Here is a 7,433-nt window from a genome sequence, read left to right on the forward strand (position 1 = left end):
GGTTACCTTTAATAGCCATTCACACCCCTTTGTGTTAATCTGTGTGCCTGTTATCAGGATAAAATCACCAGGGTATGTAAACTTTTTATCAGGGTCATTTGAGTAGTTTATTTTATCATTATTATTGAAAAAGAGTAACACAATTGATTGATAATAAATGGCTTCAGCCAATCACTATCCATGAATGATAAAAAGGTTTTTGTGTTATTATTCATATTCTCTGAAAAATAGCCAAGAAAGCATAAATTCTGCCAGGATATGTAAACTTATGACTACAACTGTAGTACAAGCAATCCAGAACAACACAAACAATATACAAACTATTTAATAGAATAAAGCTTTTAGTGAAGAAAATGCTCAGGGTGATCATCGTTTCACTAGAAATGTTTATTGTTTTCTGGTTGTTTGAAGATTCTTTTGCATGTCTTACATTATATTATCTTAAACTGTTTAAAAAGCATCAAAACACAAAATACCTTTTACTTTCTTTCACAATGTATGAATGCTGACAATTACATGACATGCACTTTTCCAGGAAGCAGCATTACATTGCTAAACCCTGGATGCTGAAGTTATATTGTCAGCTGTTTATCTCAAACATATATTTAATCAGAACTTTTACATGGAAAAAAAAATGCAGTCCTAGAGAGCCAAATCTTAACTTGACATTTTAGTGTCCTGTAAAATATCAATGCACTGTCAGCCATAGACAAAATTACATTATAATAGGTGGAAATTCATAACTAATTCAAAATGAGCATAGTATCTATTGAAATGCTGAACTTGATTATTCAGATTGGCCACCTTTGGTAAGACTGTATGGGAATGTAGAAAATTTGCAAGGATACCTGTTCTGTCTGGGTCACTCCGGAAGCCAATACCAACCCAAAAAGAGAAGCCAGACACACCGGTAAAAGGCAAAGGCAGTTTATAAAATTCAAGAAAAACACAGGTAACAGAAAATGTCCTTACAAACAGGAAAATGCTGTATCTTCAAATATATCCACGAAGGCAAAAGTCCATGCAGCAATACAGGATTCTTGCTGCCAAGACGAGGCTGTAGATAGCAGACCTACAACTCCCACGGGTCTTCCAAACTGCTGGGCCACAAGCCAGGAACAGAGACATCAAGAACAAAGCAGGACACCGTAACTCTAACTGATAACACTCCACATGGCTTCAAGGGCTTGCCTGCCTTTTAAACCCTGCTAAGGAGGACCACACCCAAGCCCAGCTGTTCCTAATTCAGTGCTGATAATACTTCTTTAATTGCTCCTTTCTTTGAGCTGAACGTCTCTGTCGCATGTCAATGACGGCTTGTGCTTCATCACCTAATGACTCCAAGCTACTGGCTGGGGAGAGCCCCCCCCCCCCCCGGGGCTCTCATGCTGTTCTCCTTCGTCCCATTCCTGACTTTCCTTTCCCCCGTCCGACTGTTCAGCCCCCTCCTCTTCACTGTCATCCTCCTCCGGGCATGGAGCCAGCAGAGACACAGCCGGTCCCTGAGCAGCCTCAGGCTGAACCACAACAGATACCAAAGACAAATAAACTTTTGTGCCATAAGATATTTCCAAGTGAGGAAATGCACTGGCTGCCAATTGTAATAAATTGTAATAAAGGGTAATACATGATGCTGCTTGTTACAAATGGCTTTAAGATGATTTGCCTGAGTAAACCTGCCCATCTAATGAAAAAGCATTAGGTTGGTTTCATTTCTGGAGCATGGATATCAGGGAGTTAAATTTTCTTGGTGACAACCGCATACTTTGTAAACAGCTTCTCATCAGCGATAAGAACGATTTCTACTGTTTATTTTCTTTTACATTTTCAAAATCTAGTATAGACCTGCCTCTTGATATGGAATAGGATTGTTGCTTTTGAGGCATGTGGAAAAGCAAAGAAACTATTTGGTTACTGTTAGCTTGGTTTACTGTATTTATCTTATATTTTAATCACAATTACTCTAGAATGTATCCTGAGTTACATGGTATTATAGTTCATTGCTGTGAAGAAACAATAATTCCCATTATTTGTCAGACAGATTAAAAATTTTATATAGTTGTTCCAGTGATACCAGTTTGGGTTGCTTTTTTGGGGGGGGAAGTGATTTGTATTGTCTTATAAAATATGTCTAGTGTACTTTGAAGTTGCTTGTTATTTAATACAATAGAAAAAGAGGAATGTATATTGAAGCAATAAAGATGCTTTGTTCACCTCCAGCCTTAGTTTAAAATCTACAGGTTCGCCTGGTGCCCAGGTTCGCCTAGTGCACCAGTTGCGGCCTTATTTGGACAGGGAGTCATTGCTCACAGTCGCTCATGCCCTCATCACCTCGAGGTTCGATTACTGCAACGCTCTCTACATGGGGCTACCTGTGAAAAGTGTTCGGAAACTTCAGATCGTGCAGAACGCAGACACGAGAGCCATCGTGGGGCTTCCAAGATTCACCCATGTTTCTTTAACACTCCGTGGCTTGCATTGGCTGCCGATCAGTTTCCGGTCACAATTCAAAGTGTTGGTCATGACCTTTAAAGCCCTGCATGGCATTGGACCAGAGTACCTCCGGAACTGTCTGCTACCACATGAATCCCAGCGACCGATAAGGTCCCACTGAGTTGGCCTTCTCCGGGTCCCATTGACTAAACAATGTTGTTTGGCGGGCCCCAGGGGAAGAGCCTTCTCTGTGGTGGCCCCGGCCCTCTGGAACCAACTCCTCCCGGAGATTAGAACTGCCCCCACCCTCCTTGTCTTTCGTATACTACTCAAAACTCACTTATACTGCCAGGCATGGGGGAGTTGAGACACCTTTCCCCCAGGTTTTTTATACTTTGTTTTATGTTTGGTATGAATGTGCTGTTTGGGTTTTTTTTGTTTTGTTTTTTGTTTTAAATAATGATAGGGTTTTATATGTTTTTTAATATTAGATTTGTTCCACTGCTATATTGATTTTATTACTGTTGTGAGCCACCCCGAGTCTTCGGAGAGGGGCGGCATACAAATCTAATAAATAATAATAAATAATAATACAGCTATTCTGAATGTAGTTGATGCCACCTCTACAATTGATGCAACTGTGCAAGGAGTGTAAGGTTAGAAAAAGGGGCATCTGCAGGGAAGGTTTAAAATGTACTGCATATTTTATTCATTAGTTGGATAGATTAATATACCCAATCAATTTAAGCGGTAAGTTAGTAATTACATTGTACTAAAATATGGACATTTCCCATTGTCTATCGCAGTTCACAAGGTTAGTTGGATGATCTGATGAGAATTTCTTCCCATGTCTTTAACTTAGTAGCTAACCCGAGATTTCTCATACACCACATAATAAATGTATGAGATTTGGAAATCAAGCTATGCTCATATATGTGAAAGAAACACTGCTGCCATAATTAACCATTGCTGAAATTTTAATATTTTAATATTATGTATAGCTTGGATTTCCCCCCCTCCCCCAAATGCTGCTATGTATAGAAAAGAGCAGAGATTAATTATGTCTAATTATGGTTAAGTTGATTATTTTTAATTTTTAATTATTTTTAAAATTCTGTTAATCAAATTCATGATTAGGAAGTGGAAATGTATGTATTGATGTACGATTAAAGAACTGCAGATAATAATGTGTATATGTGTCAGTGATTCAGAAAATGTCTATATTTGAATTAGAAACAAGATATACAGTTAAAGTATATTTTCCTCTTATCTATCGTATTTCAGTATCAGTTCTATAATTGCATTCAATGGGAAAAAGAATCATTACTATGATTATAGGCTTTTTTTAGCTACTTGAAAGTGTAGCAGATACTAAAATACATTATAACTGGGCTGTTTATTGAAAATATACACTCATTTCTCATGTTGTTTTATACTGAATATATGGAGTGCTCAGGGAGGGGAGCACCTCTTGTATAGGAGCATGTCATGTCCTTTTAGGGTAGCTCAGTTAGGGCAGCTTTTAGGGCAGCTCATTCACCTTTGGTCCACACCTGTCACTCAGCTCTCACCTGTGGCTCCTAGTAGCTGTAGCATGCACTGGGGCCACACCCTGGGCAACAGTTTCGACAGGCTGGCCAAAGCAATTTGTGAGTAGCCAATGGGTCATTGACCTTCAGCAAGATAAGAACTTGTCTATCCTGAGCATGTGAAGACAGATTCCATTGGATTGAATGGATGAAATCTACTAGAATAGGTCAACTGTTGTGAAGGTGGTCTCTGCAAGTGATATGATATGCTAAGAGCATGGCAAGACATGAAAGATGCCCTGGTCAACCACTACACCTGGCTGGATAAAAGACAATATACAATTCCATCATGATCTTTTTACCCTTCACCCAAACAATTATTCCACAAACCTATAAAATAATACAGTGTTCCCTCGATTTTCGTGGGTTCGAACTTTGTGAAAATTCTATACCATGGTTTTTCAAAAATATTAATTAAAAAATACTTCGCAGGTTTTTTCCCTATACCACAGTTTTTCCCAGCCGATGATGTCATACGTCATCGCCAAACTTTCGTCTGCTTTTAATAAATATTTCTTTTAATAAATTTTAATAAATAAACATGGTGAGTAATAATCTAAATGGCTGCTAAGGGAATGGAAAATTGCCATTTAGGGGTTTAAAGTGTTAAGGGAAGGTTTGTGATACTGTTCATAGCCAAAAATAGTGTATTTACTTCCGCATCTTTACTTCGCGGAAATTCGACTTTCATGGGCAGTTTTGGAACGCATCCCCCGCGAAAAGCGAGGGAACGCTGTATTATGAATCATTGGTAAAAGGATGAACAAATCCCAAACCACAAAACTCAAACCTTAACCCAAGTTTAGAAACCTAAAACTTTTATCTATATTGATAGTAAAAATCTTAAAAGCTGTAGAGTAATTGGGTCGACAGATAAGTTGACACTATTTACGACATTTGATAAACTCATAGATGAACTTATTTCTTCTTTTTTTCTTCTTCTTTTTTCTTCTTTTCTCTTTCCCCCCCTTTTCTCTCTTTTGCTTTCTCTCTCTTTAGCTTTTCCTCTTTATTTTCTTCCTTTATGTAAGTGTGTATTTTATTTTATAACTGCGTACTCTAAATTCATATAAATTTGTATTAATATTTGCATAGTCCTTTTGCTTTCTGTATCCCCACCCTCATTTATTTTCAATAAAGATTATATTTTATTTTTAAAAAAGGAATGTTGAATTAATAACATTTTAAAAAATTGTTGAAAGTGTTAAAATTAATTGAATTAAAAACACATTTAAGCCATCTTTAGAAACATAGAAACATAGAAGACTGATGGCAGAAAAAGACCTCATGGTCCATCTAGTCTGCCCTTATACTATTTCCTGTATTTTATCTTACAATGGATATATGTTTATCCCAGGCATGTTTAAATTCAGTTACTGTGGATTTACCAACCAGGTCTGCTGGAAGTTTGTTCCAAGGATCCACTACTCTTTCAGTGAAATAATATTTTGTCACATTGCTTTTGATCTTTCCCCCAACTAACTTCAGATTGTGTCCCCTTGTTCTGTGTTCACTGTCCTATTAAAAACACTTCCCTCCTGAACCTTATTTAACCCTTTAACATATTTAAATGTTTCGATCATGTCCCCCCCTTTTCCTTCTGTCCTCCAGACTATACAGATTGAGTTCATGAAGTCTTTCCTGATACGTTTTATGCTTAAGACCTTCCACCATTCTTGTAGCCTGTCTTTGGACCCGTTCAATTTTGTCAATATCTTTTTGTTGGTGAGGTCTCCAGAACTGAACACAAATATGTGTTGTAAAATCCAGACTATTTTGTAGAAAAGGACAATATCTCTTGGGCGTATGGTTCTTCCAATGTATTCTGTAATGAAGGACAGCTGGCATTTCCCCCCCATTGTCAGAGTCAGGGCAGAACAATATATCAATGGGACATTTTAGAAGCAATTGCACATATTCTTTCTTGCTCTTCTTTTTAACGTACCTTTATTTGTTATAAACATTAAACTTCTATAACATTGTTTTTAAAAATCATTTAAAATATAATCTTCAGACTTTGAAACTACATCGGCGCTGTTCCTTCCTAATGAAGGTTGGTTTTGTGAGATAATATGCTATTATTGGCAAGTTGCTATCCACTTCAAATATTTGACAACTTAAGAATTCATTTACATAGAAAACACTTTCCTGTACATATACCAATAGATAGCCAAAGCCATATGTAGAAAGAAATGTGTTATCTTCCACCAGCACCTTTTTATATACGTCACTGGACATGCTTGGATATTTTCAAAACTATATTTATTTACCTTCATTACTATATTCAATAATCCGCAGGGTACCAAAAAGAATTAACCTCTTCTTTATTTTTTTCAAAGAAGGTATTTGTGACTTAAATAATAAATCAGCTATGTTCAGGTATAATGCATTAAATAAATGCTTTATTAAAATTCTAGTTCCACTTATTGAGCTGTGGTACACAAAGACACACTGTTTTAGTTTTTCTGTTTATAACAAATAGCAGTTTACATTACAGATAGCTCTATTACAGGTGCACTTCATACAAAAATGCATTAGAGATTACACAGTGGTTTGATGTCCCTATTTGATTTATTTATTTAGTTTGTCTGCTTAAAATAACCTTCCAAAGCAACTTATGTTCAAAGGAGCGATAATAAAATATAATACTGAAAAAAAGCATAAAATAGTAGAACAACCATTTAAAGAAAGTTAAAGCAAAGCAGAAATAGTAGAACCTAACTGTCCTAGAATAGAACTATTTTCAAGTATTTTCTTATTTATTTATTTATTTATTTATTTATTTATTTATTTATTTATTTATTACTAATTAGATTTTTATGCCACCCTTCTTGAGGCAACTCATATATCATGCATTGTAATTGTGATCAATTGTATTTATATTTATTTATTTATTTAATTATTCAATTTTTATGCCGCCCTTCTCCTTAGACTCAGGGCGGCTTACAACATGTTAGCAATAGCACTGTTTAACAGAGCCAGCCTATTGCCCCCACAATCTGGGTCCTCATTTTACCCACCTTGGAAGGATGGAAGGCTGAGTCAACCTTGAGCTGGTGATGAGATTTGAACCGCTGACCTTTAGATCTACAGTCAGCTTCAGTGGCCTGCAGTACAGCACTCTACCTGCTGCACCACCCTGGCTCTAAAACTTTGTACAGTACTCTAAAACTAGCAAGGTAGAAAAAGAACAGATTAGATTATCAACCTAAATCATATGAGGGTTGCCCAGAAAGTAATGCACTACATTTTTTTTCTTCAACAATTATTTATTGAACACAATTAAACTTACACACAAGAAACAATGATGTTTCTTCTACACTCCCTATTTTTCCACGTAATCTCCATTCTATGGCCTTCCTCCAGAGAGACATAAGGGCATGTATGCCCTGTTGGTACCACACCTTGTTC

Source organism: Erythrolamprus reginae, chromosome 7, assembly GCF_031021105.1.
Source record: "Erythrolamprus reginae isolate rEryReg1 chromosome 7, rEryReg1.hap1, whole genome shotgun sequence".
Taxonomy (NCBI): domain Eukaryota; kingdom Metazoa; phylum Chordata; class Lepidosauria; order Squamata; family Dipsadidae; genus Erythrolamprus; species Erythrolamprus reginae.